The sequence below is a fragment of the Somniosus microcephalus genome, chromosome 8 (assembly GCF_052327205.1).
Source record: "Somniosus microcephalus isolate GS21.2 chromosome 8, FLI_Smic_1.0, whole genome shotgun sequence".
Lineage (NCBI taxonomy): Eukaryota > Metazoa > Chordata > Chondrichthyes > Squaliformes > Somniosidae > Somniosus > Somniosus microcephalus.
In genome coordinates, this window is record NC_140994.1 from 27,143,740 (window position 1) to 27,158,275 (window position 14,536).

Here is a 14,536-nt window from a genome sequence, read left to right on the forward strand (position 1 = left end):
TGGTTGGGTGACTTACTTTGGCTCTCAGACAAGCCCTTAAAAAGGAAGGGTGGGAGACATTCCGCTGTGCTTGAATTGCTGCTGAACACTGACAAATAAAGAAAAAAAAGACATGCATTTATATAATGCCTTTCAGGACCTCAGGATGTCCCAAAGCGCTTTACAGCCAAATGAAGTACTTTTGAAATGTAGTCACTGTTGTAATGTGGGAAATGCAGCAGCCAATTTGTGCACAGCAAGCTCCCACAAACAGCAATGTGATAATGACCAGATAATCTGTTTCTGTGATGTTGATTGAGAGATAAATATTGGCCAGGGCACCGGGGAGAACTCTCCAGCTCTTCTTCGAAATAGTGCCATGGGGATCTTATATATTCACCTGCGAGAGCAGACAGGGCCTCAGTTTAAGGTCGCATCCGAAAGACAGCGCCTCCGACAGTGCAGCACTCCCTCGGTAATGTACAGACGTGACAGCCTAGATTTTTGTGCTCAAGACCAATACAGCATTATAAGCCAGAGTTAAATTTGTAGCCTACATTGTCCCTGGCAGGAGTTAATGCTCAGTGTGCAGCTGAAGGAGTGTGCAGGAGAAGAAAACTGTCATATAATGCTTTTATTTTCATTTTCCTTCACACCCTCTGTATTATGCCTGTGTGCTAATTTAAGCGACGTAACACAGAGGATAAAGGGGCCGAGACCCTCGTTTGCGCTCCACCTGCATTACCATTCGCGGGTCAGGTAGGAGAGAGTCATAGAGCTGGATTTTCCAAGCCCCGAGGAGGCGGGCATGGAGGCGGGACAGCCGGTAAAATCGGAGAAAGTGGGGGCAGATGGCAAACCCGCCCCCATCCCGCCTCCGTGCGCTTTTGCCAGGAGGCGGGAAGATGTGCAGCTTCGGGTCCCGTCTCCTGGAGGCGGGAAAGGCATTTAATCCTTTTAACTGCCCATTAACAGGTAGAAAAAAGGATTAGTGCCATTTTACCTTCACAGGTGAAGGCTTCCTGACCTCGGAGAACCCCGCCGGGTTGGAGGAGACGTGGAGGAGGTCTGCGGTGGTCGGAGGCACCTGGAAGTAAGGTGTAGAGGTGAGTGATGGGTGCAAGTGTGGAGTGGTAAGTATGTAAGGTGTGCACTTACCTTGTTTTCTTTTTATAGCCTTTAGTCGCGCTGGATGGGGAGAGCCGATATTCTCGTCAATTTCACATAATGGCTGTTGGATCCTCCGATCTTACAGACATGTGAAATTTACAAAGTTGAAAGGTTTGATGAGTCCTCACCACAAAGCCTCATCAATCTAAAGAGAATGGCAGTATCTAACAGCTTCACAGAGCTGTCATTTCTTCTTTCAAGAAGGCTTGACAAATAGCACGTCTGATGTTGACGTGATCCGTCAGTGACTTCCTCCCTAATTGACCTGCTGAGCCCGCAGGGCGGGCTTAACAAGCTCAATCAGGGGAAAATCCCTCTGATTGGTCAGGCGAGGATGGAGGCGGGACATTGACAGGACAAGCAGCAGTCCCACCTCCATTCACAAAATCCAGCCCATAGCATCCAAAATAGGCATTCCAAAGTAAATTAAATTTGAAGCACCTAAAACTGACATCATCAAGGTCTGCATGTCGATTTCCTCTATTTCCACTGATTGCAGGTCATGTGCTGAAAGCACCCATATAAACTGAGTGTTTTATTTTATTCGTTCCTGGGATGCAGGCGTCGCTGGCAAGGCCAGCATTTATTACCCATCCCTAATTGCCCTCGAGAAGGTGGTGGTGAGCCGCTTTCTTGAACCGCTGCAATCTGTGTGGTGAACGTACTCCCACAGTGCTGTTAGGAAGGGAGTTCCAGGATTTTGACCCAGCGATGATGAAGGAACGGCGATATACTTCCAAGTCAGGATGGTGTGTGACTTGGAGGGGAACTTGGAGGTGGTGGTGTTCCCAGATTAGATAGGAACTTCCAACCTTCCCTCACCTTCACATGGTCCATCTCCGACTCTTCCCTTCCCTTCCTCGACTTCTCTGTCTCCATCTCTGGGGATAGGTTATTGACCAACATTCACTACAAGCCCACCGGCTCCCACAACTACCTGGACTACACTTCCTCCCACCCCGCCTCCTGTAAGGACTCTATTCCATTCTCCCAGTTTCTCCGTTTCCGCCGCATCTACTCCGACGATGCCACCTTCCACACCGGTGCTTCCGACATGTCTTCCTTTTTCCTCAACCGAGGATTCCCCTCTACCATGGTTGACACGGCCCTCGACCGGGTCCGTTCTATCTCCCGCACTTCTGCCCGATAGGGTTCCCCTTGTCCTCACCTTTCACCCCACCAGCCTCCACATTCAATGGATCATCCTCCGCCATTTCCGCCACCTCCGTGATCCCACCACCAAACGCATCTTCCCCTCCCCTCCCCTTTCAGCATTCCGTAGGGACCGCTACCTCTGAGACACCCTAGTCCACTCCTCTATCACCCCCAGCACCCCTTCCCCTTCGCCCAGCACCTTCCCGTGCAAGCGCAGGAGATGCAACACCTGCCCATATACCTCCCCCCTTCCCACTGTCCAGGGCCCCAAACACCCCTTCCAGGTGAAACAGCGATTTACTTGTACTTCTTGCAATCTAGTATACTGTATTCGCTGCTCACGATGCGGTCTCCTCTACATTGGGGAGACCAAACGCAGATTGGGTGACCGCTTTGCGGAACACCTCCGTTCAGTCCGTAAGGGTGACCCCGAGCTTCCGGTCGCTTGTCATTTCAATTCACCGTTCCATTCCCACTCAGACCTCACCATCTGCGGCCTCTTGCATTTTCCACGGAAGCTCAGCGTAAGCTCGAGGAACAGCACCTCATCTTCCGATTAGGCACTTTACAGCCTTCCGGGCTCAATATCGAGTTCAACAATTTCAGATCATAACCTCGGCCCCTATTATATTTTTATATTTTTTATCCACACTTTTGGTTTGTGCCTTTTCCTTTTTCTCTCTCTCCCCCACATGGCAGCTGTCTCTCACTCTGCCAGCGCATTTCACACTTCATCCAGAGCCATTGTTTGTTTCTTTACCTGTCCTATTACCATCTTGTCTCACCTTGAATATCTCTTAATGTCTCGTCTTTCATCCCCTCCCCCATTTCCCAGCTCCCAAACTGCCTTTTAATCTGTTTCATTTCCTGCCTTTTTTTCTCAGTTCTGAAGAAGGGTTTCGACCCGAAACGTTGACTCTATTTCTCTCTCCACGGATGTTGCCTGGCCTGCTGAGTTTTTCCAGCGTCTTCTGTTGTTATTTTGGATTTCCAACATCCGCAGTATTTTGCTGTTGAGCTTTATCATCATCAATTAGGCTCAAAATTGTGTGCTAAAACCAGACTTTCAAACAGGCGTGTCTTATTAGCACAGCACCCATAGGTTTCTATAGAATGACAGGATTACCAGAAGTTCAGTGCGTCAGTGATGACCATATAGTCCTTCATGCTTCTACAGTCCTATATGTGAACTGCAAGGGTTTGTAATCAATATTCAGCCTATGAGTGACTAGTTTCACTGGATAATGCAGGTCAATGACTAATTCACAGGAAGCAGCCATGATTCATTTATTCACTTAGTCCACCATTATTTGATGACACCCAGCACGTTAAAGTTTGGATCCTGAGTGACCAAGGATACCAACTGCTGGCTTGGCTTATAATTTCACTGCGGCATCCCCACGCACCTGCTGAGCACAGATACAATGAAGCACCTGCCTCCACCAGGTGTATTACTGGGCTCACCTTAAGCATGCTGAAGCAGCAGTTTCAGTGCCTTGACAGGTCAAGGACACCTCGCCGTATAACCCTGCCAAAGTTCCCCAGATTATTCTGGTCTGCTGCATTCTCCATAACATCGCACTTGAAAGAGGCATGCACATGAAGCTGCTGCAGCAAGGGCCCTCAGATGAGCAGCTGCAGGGCAAGGCTGAGGAACTTGAGAAACCAGAAGAAGCAGCAGCCCAAGAATCTCTGACAGCAGCAAGAACCATTCTGCAGACATGATTACATAACATTCTCTCTTAACCCTTACTGTTTCCAGTCTCCTCAATCCCTTGCAATAAATGAAAATCACCAATATTTTCATGCCTATCTTACTTATCTGTCAGTAGGCCATACTTCTTCAATTCACATTTTTCCGCAGCCCCACAAATGAAACTGTGCAAACAGTGCAATATTATGCTGCCGTCATTCGGTAAACAACACGTGAAGTATCTCTGAAACTAGTACCTATCACAATACTTCACCTTCCTGTCAGTGGGTGTGTGTTGTGCTTGATTACCTAAACTAGTACTTCTTCCTAGTGTGTTCCAAGAGCCTGTGAGATGGCTGACAGCAATGCCTCCATCAGAGGCTTCTGTGATCTCGGGGTCTGTCAAACTCTGGGAGCATGGACCCAAGGTAGGCCTGCTGATCTACTGCAGGAGCAGAAGCAGCTTGGCCCTGCCTGTTTTCTGGCATCTGTGAAGCCATCAGTGGGAGGAAGGTGGACTGGTGTGGATGTGCTGTCATTGTGGGAGACATTATCCATTATCAGGTCTTACGGCCCTGGACTCTCTTGGGCTCTGTGTTACTGTGCCCGCCGAACTATGGGCCACAATCATGTTATTGAAGCAACTAACAATTGTTCTCTCCTTCAATTAGAGATCCTGTCAAAGGAGGAGGCGAGGTTGCAACGCAAGGCCTGTAAGGTAGTAGTCTAAGCATTCAGGAGAGATGTAAAGTCTGGCATGGTGCCCTCTGACTTGAGGAGTTGTGGTGTGATTGTCCCTGGAATTTCCACTTGTTCCAAAGCTGATTGCATGCTTTCGGTCCGTTAGATCTCCACATTTGTCACCATGTGTTGAAGCCTCCGAGGCAAGCCCTCTGATAATTTCAACAATTTCTTGTGCTTGGAAGGCATTCTTCTTTTAAAAACTCGTCAGCTGAATTGTGCAGTCAATGTTTTAGTCAGCGATTTTCCAGCGGCACGCAAATTCCCTCCCCCTATTGGGTGTGCACCCAATCCCAGGTGCTAGGCACGTCCAACATATGCCCACAACGTGTAAATCACCTAAACCCAGAATTATGTGCAGGCTCATGTGTTCCGCCTGGGTGAATTTAGGAAGCGCTCACCTGACTTACGTTCTGAGGGAAGGGAAGGGTCAGAAAAATCAGTCCCGTATTGTTCTACAATGTTTCACCTAAGAAAAAAAATAGCATTTGTACAACATCTTTCCAAACCTAAGAATGTCTCAAAAGCACATCACAGCCAATTAATTACTTGTGCAATCGCTGTTATTGTGTAGGCAAATGTGACAGCTAATTTATACCAAACAAGGTCCCATAGATAGCAAATGAGATAAATATGTTTTGGTGATGTTGGTTGAGGGATAAATACTGCTCAGGACACTTGGAGAACTCCCCTGCTCTTCTTCAAATAGTACCAAGGCATATTTTACGCCCAACTGAACAGACAAGGGCCTCAGTTTAACGTCTCATCTGAAAGCCAGCAACTCCGACAATGTGGCATTCCCTCAGTGCTGTACTGGAGTGTCAGCCTAGATTAAATCCTGGAGTGTGACTTGAATTTACAACCTTCATAGTCAGTGTTGAGGATGCTACCATCGAGTGAACATGGCACAAACCTTTATGTGACAATTTAAGCAAATGTGGGATACAGACTGTTAATACAGTTTTGTTATACTGCAGCCTCTCATTTTCATAAAAGATACCAGCCATAACTTCCTAATAAACCACACGATCCCCATCCATACAACTCTTTCCACATAGGTGTTATTAAGCAATAATCCCTTCATCTAACATGAAATAGCTGCATACCAGATTAACAAACTCTCACAAATGAACAACGTTTCCCTTCACATGGTGTCACTGATTACTTCCTACCAGATTTAAATGCTGTTGCTCACAGAACAACATTGAAAACACCCTCCAATTCCAATTGTTCAAAGAGCTTATAGAGAGATGAGGAAGAATTGTTTGGAACTAGATCTGAAGATCTATGGCCTAGAAATTGGATTGCCCCGATTTCACCATCACCAAAACATATTTATCTCATTTGCTATCTATGGGACCTTGTTGGGTATAAATTAGTTGTCACATTTGCCTACACAATAACAGCGATTGCACAAGTAATTAATTGGCTGTGATGTGCTTTTGAGACATTCTTAGGGTTGGAAAGATGTTGTACAAATGCTATTTTTTTTTCTTAGGTGAAACATTGTAGAACAACACGGGGCTGATTTTTCTGACCCTTCCCTTCCCTCAGAACGTAAGTCAGGTGAGCGCTTCCTAAATTCGCCCAGGCGGAACACATGAGCCTGCACATAATTCTGGGTTTAGGTGATTTACACGTTGTGGGCATATGTTGGACGTGCCTAGCACCTGGGATTGGGTGCACACCCAATAGGGGGAGGGAATTTGCGTGCCGCTGGAAAATCGCTGACTAAAACATTGACTTAGAATGCGCGATCACCCCGTGCCCTTTGAAAGGAATGCAGGCAGCACACGACCTACATGCTGCCTGCTAATTAAAATGATTGTAACGTCCAGCCCAGCACTGAACGCACTGCTAAGTGGCTGAACGCTCAGTAAGGGGGCAAGTTCGTGCAAGGCTAGCACCAATGAAAGCTAGCCTGCAGTTCTTAAAAACAGTCTGCACCTCTTAAAGGGGAGCTGCATTCTGCCTGCAGCAGCTCATTCAACTGGCTGGGGAAGATAGAGCAAAACTACTGACGTCACAACAGGGAAGAGAGTGTGCACCAAGGTTCTCTGATGCAGCACTGGGGTCTTGGTGCAGGCGGTGGATAGGAGAGAGGTCCTATTTCCGAAGGGGGCCAGGAGGCCCTCCAGGCAAAATTGAAAATGCCACTGGGAGAAGATAGCCATAGCTGTCAATGCCAGAAGTATCGCCCCCCGCAAGGACCTGGCTGCAGTGCAGGAAGAAGTTTAATGACATTACACAAGTGGTCAAGGTCAGTGACTTCATCTTCAAATGCCATATCCCACCAACTGCACCACTAGCCTCAAACACTGCTCCATGCACCACACCCCCATCACTCACTCTACCAAACACGACCGATACCTCACATTCATAGTTTCACCTCACCCTCACACACTTATCACTGCTGCAAGACTCACACCCACATCTCACAGCTTGCACACGCGGTCAGCTATTCAACCATGACAGGCACATCACCCAAACACATTGCACCACACTCACTGACACACTTCCCTTTCTCTTGCAGAACAAGTGGCTCACAATCGGAGCCAGCAGGGTCTACCCGTAGGGGCACAGGAGCGCCTGCATAAGAATGTCAGAAATAGGAGGAGTAGGCCATTCGGCACTTCACGCCTGCTCCGCCATTCAATAAGATCGTGGCTGATCTTCTACTTCAACTGAACCTTCCCGTACTATTCCCATATCCCTTGATTCCCTTAATATCCAAAAATCTACCGATCTCTGTCTTGAATATACTCAACAACTGAGCATCCACAGTGCTCTGGGGTAGAGAATTCCAAAGATTCACAACCACTTGAGAGAAGGAATTTCTCCTCATCTCAGTCCTAAATGGCTGATCCCTTATTCTGAGACTGTGACCCCTGGTTCTAGACTCCCCAGTCAGGGGAAACATCCTCACAGCATCTACCCTATCAAGCCCTGTAAGAAATTTATATGTTTCAATGAGTAAACCTTCATTGCACTCCCTCTAAGGCAAGTATATCCTTCCTTAGGTAAAGACACCAAAACTGTACACAATACTCCAGGTGTGGTCTCACCAAAGCCCTATATAATTGCAGTAAGACTTCTTTACTCTTATACTCCAATCCTTTTGTAATAAAGGCTAACATACCATTTGCCTTCCTAATTGCTTGCTGTACCTGCCTGTTAACTTTCAGTGATTCATGTACAAGGACACCCGGGTCTCTCTGAATACCAACATTTCCCAATCTCTCACCATTTAAAAAATATTTTGCTTTTCTATTTTTCCTATCAAAGTGGATAACTTCACATTTTTCCACGTTATATTCCATCTACCATGGTCTTGCCCACTCACTTAACCTGTCTACATCCCTTTGCAGTCCCTTTGCATCCTCCCAACAACTCACTTTTCCACCTAGCTTTGTATCATCAGCAAACTTGGATAAGAACATAAGAATTAGGAGCAGGAGTAGGCCAAACGGCCCCTCGAGCCTGCTCCGCCATTCAATAAGATCATGGCTGATCTTCGCCCTCAGCTCCACTTTCCCGCCCGATCTCCATATCCCTTGATTGCCCCAGAGTCCAAATATCCATCGATCTAAGTCTTGAATATACTCAACGACTGAGCATCCACAGCCCTCTGGGGTAGAGAATTCCAAAGATTCACAACCCCGAGTGAAGAAATTTCTCCTCATCTCAGTCCTAAATGGCTGACCCCTTATCCTGAGACTATGCCCCCTAGTTCTAGACACTCCAGCCAGGGGAAACAACCTCTCAGCATCTACCCTCTCAATCCCCCTCAGAATCTTATATGTTTCAATGAGATCACCTCTCATTCTTCTAAGCTCCAGAAATATAGGCCCAATCTACTCAATCTCTCCTCATAGGACAAACCTCTCACAGAAACATAGAAACATAGAAGATAGGAGCAGGAGTAGGCTATTCGGCCTCTCGAGCCTGCTCCGCCATTCAATGAGATCATGGCTGATCATCCAAATTCAGTACCTGGTCCCTGCTTTCTCCCCATACCCCTTGATCCCTTTAGCCTTGAGAAATATATCCAACTCCTTCTTGAATATATTTAATGAATTGGCCTCTACTGCCTTCTGTGATAGAGAATTCCACAGGTTCACCACTCTCTGGGTGAAGAAATTCCTCCTCATTTCTGTCCTAAATGGCCTACCCCTTATCCTTAGACTGTGACCCCTGGTTCTGGACTCCCCTACCATCGGGAACATTCTTCCTGCATCTAGTCTGTCCAGTCCTGTCAGAATTTTGTAAGTTTTAATGAGATCCCCTCTCATTCTTCTAAACTCCAGCGAGTACAAGCCCAATCGACCCAATCTCTCCTCATACATCATTCCTGCCATCCCAGGTATCAGCCTGGTGAATCTTCGCTGAATTCCTTCCATGGCAAGAACATCCTTCCTCAGATAAGGCGACCAAAACTGCACACACTACTCAAGATGTGGTCTCACCAAGGCCCTGTACAACTGCAGCAAGACATCCTTGTTCCTGTACTCAAACCTTCTCGCTACGAAGGCCAACATACCATTTGCCTTCTTAACCGCCTGCTGCACCTGCATGCTTACCTTCAGCGACTGGTGCACAGGGACACCCAGGTCTCGTTGCACTTCCCCTTCTCCCAATCTATTGCCATTCAGATAATAATCTGCCTTCCTGTTTTTGCTACCAAAGTGGATAACCTCACATTTATCCACGTTATATTGCATCTGCCATGCTTCTGCCCAATCACCCAACCTGTCCAAATCATCCTGAAGTTTCTCGGCATCCTCCTCACAGCACACACGCCCACCCAGCTTTGTGTCGTCTGCAAATTTGGAGATATTACATCTAGTTCCCTTGTCTAGATCATTAATATATATTGTGAATAGTTGGGGTCCAAGGACTGATCCCTGCGGTACCCCACCAGTCACTGCCTGCCACTCGGAAAAAGACCCGTTTATTCCAACTCTTTTCTTTCTGTCTGCCAACCAGTTCTCTATCCAAGTCAGTACCTTGCCCCCAATCCCATGTGCCTTAACTTTACACGCTAATCTCTTATGCGGGACCTTATCGAAAGCCTTCTGAAAGTCCAAATACACCACATCCACTGGTTCTCCCTTATCTATTTTACCAGTTACATCCTCAAAAAATTCCAGTAGATTAGTCAAGCACAATTTACCCTTTGTAAATCCATGTTGACTTTGTCCGATCCTGTCACTGTTTTCCAAGTGCTCTGCTATTACATCTTTTATAATGGACTCTAGCATTTTCCCCACTACCGATGTCAGGCTTACCGGTCTGTAATTCCCCGTTTTCTCTCTACCACCTTTTTTGAATAGTGGGGTAACATTAGCTACCCTCCAATCCATGGGTACTGTTCCAGATTCCATCGAATGTTGGAAGATGATCAGCAATGCATCTACTATTTCTAGGGCCATTTCCTTAAGTACCCTAGGATGTAGATTATCAGGCCCTGGGGATTTATCGGCCTTCAATCCCATCAATTTCCTTAACACCATTTCCCTACAAATACTGATTTCTTTCAGTTCCTCCCTTTCATCAGACCCTATGTTCCCCGACATCTCTGGGAGGTTATTTGTGTCCTCCTCTGTGAAGACAGAACCAAAATATGTATTTAATTGGTCTGCCATTTCTTTGTTCCCCATTATGAATTCCCCTGATTCTGACTGCAAGGGACCTACGCTTGACTTCACCAATCTTTTTCTCTTCACATAAAAGCTTTTACAGTCAGTTTTTATGTTCCCTGCAAGCTTACTCTCATATTCTATTTTCCCCTTCTTAATTAATCCCTCTCAACCCAGGGATCAATCTAGTGAACCTTTGTTGCACCGCCTCTAAGGCACGTATGTCCTTTCTCAGATAAGGAGACCAAAACTGTGCACAATACGCCAGGTGTGGTCTCACCAAAGCCCTGTACAATTGTAGTAAGACTTCCTTACTCTTGTACTCCAAACCCCTCGCAAGAAAGGCCAACATGCCATTTGCATTCCTAACTGCTTGCTGTACCTGCATGCTAACTTTGTGTTTCTTGTACGAGGACACCCAAATCTCGCTGAACACCAACATTTAATAGTTTCTTACCATTTAAAAAAAGTCTGTTTTTCTATTCTTCCTACCAAAGTGAATAACCTCACATTTCCCCACATTATACTCCATCTGCCACCTTATTTCCCACTCACTTAACCTGTCTATATAACTTTGCAGGCTCTTTGTGTCCTCCTCATAGCTTAATTTCCCACCTAGCTTTGTACTGTCAGCAAACATGGATACATTGCACTCGGTCCCTTCATCTAAGTCATTAATGTAGATTGTAAATAGCTGCGGGTCAAGCACTGATCCTTGCGGCACCCCACTAGTTACAGCCTACCAACCTGAAAATGACCCGTTTATTCCTAATCTCTGTTTTCTGTCCGTTAACCAATCCTCTATCCATGCTAATATATTATCCCCAACCTCATGAGCCCGTAACTTGCGTAGCAACCTTTTATGTGGCACCTTATCGAATGCCTTTTGGAAATCCAAATATACTACATCCACTGGTTCCCCTTTATCTACCCTGCTAGCTAAATCCTCAAAAAACTCTAATAAGTTTGTAAAACACGATTTCCCTTTCATAAAACCATGTTGACTCTGCCTAATCATGTTATGATTTTCTAAGTGCCCTGTTACCACTTCCTTAATAATGGATTCCAGCATTTTCCCGACGACTAATGTCAGGCTAACTGGCCTGTAGTTCCCCGTTTTCTCTCTCCCTCCTTTCTTGAATAACGGCGTTATATTTGCTACCTTGCAATCTACTGAGACCTTTCTAGAATCTAAGGAATTTTGGAAGATCACAACCAATGCATCCACTATCTCTACAGCCACCTCTTTTAGAACCCTAGGATGTAGGCCATCAGGTCCAGGGGATTTGGCGGCTTTTATTCCTATTAGTTTCTTAAGTACTTTTTCTCTACTGATATTAATTACTTTAAGTTCCTCACTCTTATTAGCCCCTTGGTTCCCCATTATTTTTGGTATGCTTTTTGTGTCTTCAACTGTGAAGACAGATACAAAATATTTGTTTAAAGTCTCTGCCATTTCCTTTTTCCCCATTATAATCTCACCTGTCTCAGCCTCTAAGGGACCAACGCTTCCTTTTGCTACTTTCTTCCTTTTTACATACTTGTAGAAGCTCTTGCAATCTGTTTTTGTATTTCTTGTTAGTTTACTCTCATTCTATTTTCTCCCTTTTCATCCATTTTTTGGTCATCCTTTGTGGGTTTCTAAAGCTCTCCCAATCCTCAGGCTTACTACTATTCTTCACAACATTATAATCCTCTTCTTTTAATATAATACTATCCTTAACTTCTTTAGTTAGCCACGGATGGATCACTTTTCCCGTGGAGTTTTTATTTCTCAATGGAATGTATATTCGTTGAGAATTTTGGAATATTTCTTTAAATGTTTGACACTGCTTATCTACTGTCATACCTTTTTAAATCTAATTTCCCAATCGATCTTAGCCAACTCACCCGCTCATACCTATGTAATTGGCTTTATTTAAGTTTAAGACTCTCTCTTCCGATTGAAGTATTTCACTCTTAAACTCAATGTGAAATCTTATCATATTATGATCACTCTTCCCCGAGAATCCGTTACTATAACATTATTAATTAACCCTGTCTCATTACACAATACAAGATCTAAACTGGCCTGTTCCCTGGTTGGTTCCATGACATATTGTTCTAGGAAACTGTCTTGAATGCATTCCATGAATTCATCCTCCAGACTACCTTTGCCAATTTGATTTGCCCAATCTATAGGAAGATTAAAGTCCCCCATGATTATTGTATTACCTTTGTTACAAGCTCCTATTATTTGTTGATTAATACTCTGTCCAACGGTATAGCTACTGTTTGGGGGCCTATAAACTACTCCCACCAGTGTTTTCTGCCCCTTGTTATTTCTTATCTCTACCCATACTGATTCTACTTCCTGATCTTCAGAGCCAAGATCCTTTCTCACTACTGTCCTTAGGTCATCCTTTACTATTATGGCTACAACACTCCCCACCCCCCCCCACCCCATTTCCATTCTGCCTGTCTTTTCTAAACATCAAGTACCCTGTGATATTTAGTTCCCAACCTTGGTCACCTTGCAACCATGTCTCTATAATGGCTATTAGGTCAAAGCCATTTATATCTATTTGTGCCACTAATTCATCTATCTTGTTATGAATGCTTCGTGTATTCATATAAAGAGCCTTTAATTTTAACTTTTTACCATTATTCCCTGCTTTCACCTTATTTGCTGATGCACTTTTACCGTTAAACTCTCCGTCCCTTCCTGTCACACTCTGCTTATCTTTACCCAAATTGCTACACTGCTCCATTGCCTTGACTTTTCTCTTTGGATTTCTAAATTTCCCCTCACCTGACCCCTCCCCCCCCCCCTTTTTAGATTAAAGCCCTATCTACAGCCCTAGTTATTCGATTCGCTAGGACACTGGTCTCAGCCCAGTTTAAGTGGAGACCGTCCCAACGGAACAGCTCTCTCTTTCCCCAGTATTGGTACCAGTGCCCCATGAATTGAAGCCCCTTCCTCCCACACCACTCTTTGAGCCACGCATTTAACTCTCTGATCTGCTTCTCCCTATGCCAATTTGCACGTGGCTCAGGTAGCAAACCAGAGATTATTACCTTTGAGGTTCTGCTTTTTAAATTGGACCCCAGCTCCACAAACTCTCTCACCAGAACCTAATTCTTAGTTCTACCTATGTTGTTGACTCCTACATGGACCACGACAACTGGATCCTCCCCCTCCCACTCCAAATTCTTCTCCGGCCACAAGGAGATATCCTTAACCCTGGCACCAGGTAGGCAACATAACCTTCGGAACACCCAGTCATGGCTGCAGAGAACAGTATCTATCCCCCTGACTATACTGTCCCCTACCACTACAACATTCCTTTTCATTCCCCCCACTTGAATGGCCTCCTGTACCACAGTGCCATGGTTAGTTTGCTCATCCACCCTGCAGACTTTGCCTTCATCCACACAGGCAGCAAGAACCTCATACCTGTTGGATAAGGGCAAAAGCCGAGGCTCCTCCAGCACTGCACCTGGGGTCCCCTTACCTGCCTGAGTTGCAGTCACAGCTTCCTGTCCCTGACCACCAACCAGACCTGCACCACTACCCAACCTAAGGGATGTGACTGCCTCCTGGATCAAAGTGTCCAGATAACTCTCCCCCTCCCTGATGTCCTGCAATGTCTGCACCTCGGACTCCAGCTCAACAACTCTGAGCTGAAGTTCCTTGAGATGCAGACACTTACTGCAGACGTGGTCGTCCGGGATCACAATGCTCTCCACAAACTCCCACATGCTGCAGTCGCGGCACACCACCCGCACTGGATGCATTACACTCGGTCCCCTCATCTAAGTCATTGATATAAATTGTAAATAGCCGAGACCCAAGCACTGATCCTTGCGGTACCCCACTAGTTACAGCCTGCCAACCTGAAAATGACCAGTTTATTCCTACTCTGTTTTCTGTCCGTTAACCAATCCTCAATCCATGCTAATGTATTACCCCCAATCCCAGGAGCTCTAATTTTGTGTAATTAACAGTCAACCACGTATTGTGGGACTGGTGTCATGTGTAAGTCAGACATTTTTTAAAGAAAATTGCTAGATTTATTGAATTCAATTTCACTCATAACCTATCATCAACAAGAGCGCCTACGTCCAGCTCCATAACATCAGCTACTTTCACCCCTACCTCAGCCCATATGCTGCTGAA

At 45.6% G+C, this 14,536-nt stretch overlaps 1 protein-coding gene across 3 annotated transcripts in view; it reads right to left on the minus strand.

Moving 5' to 3' along the window:
• The window catches only part of LOC147113393 (uncharacterized), a 374,107-nt gene that overhangs the window by 356,695 nt on the left and 2,876 nt on the right, over window positions 1-14,536 (minus strand). The gene's annotated exons all lie outside the window — the stretch shown is intronic.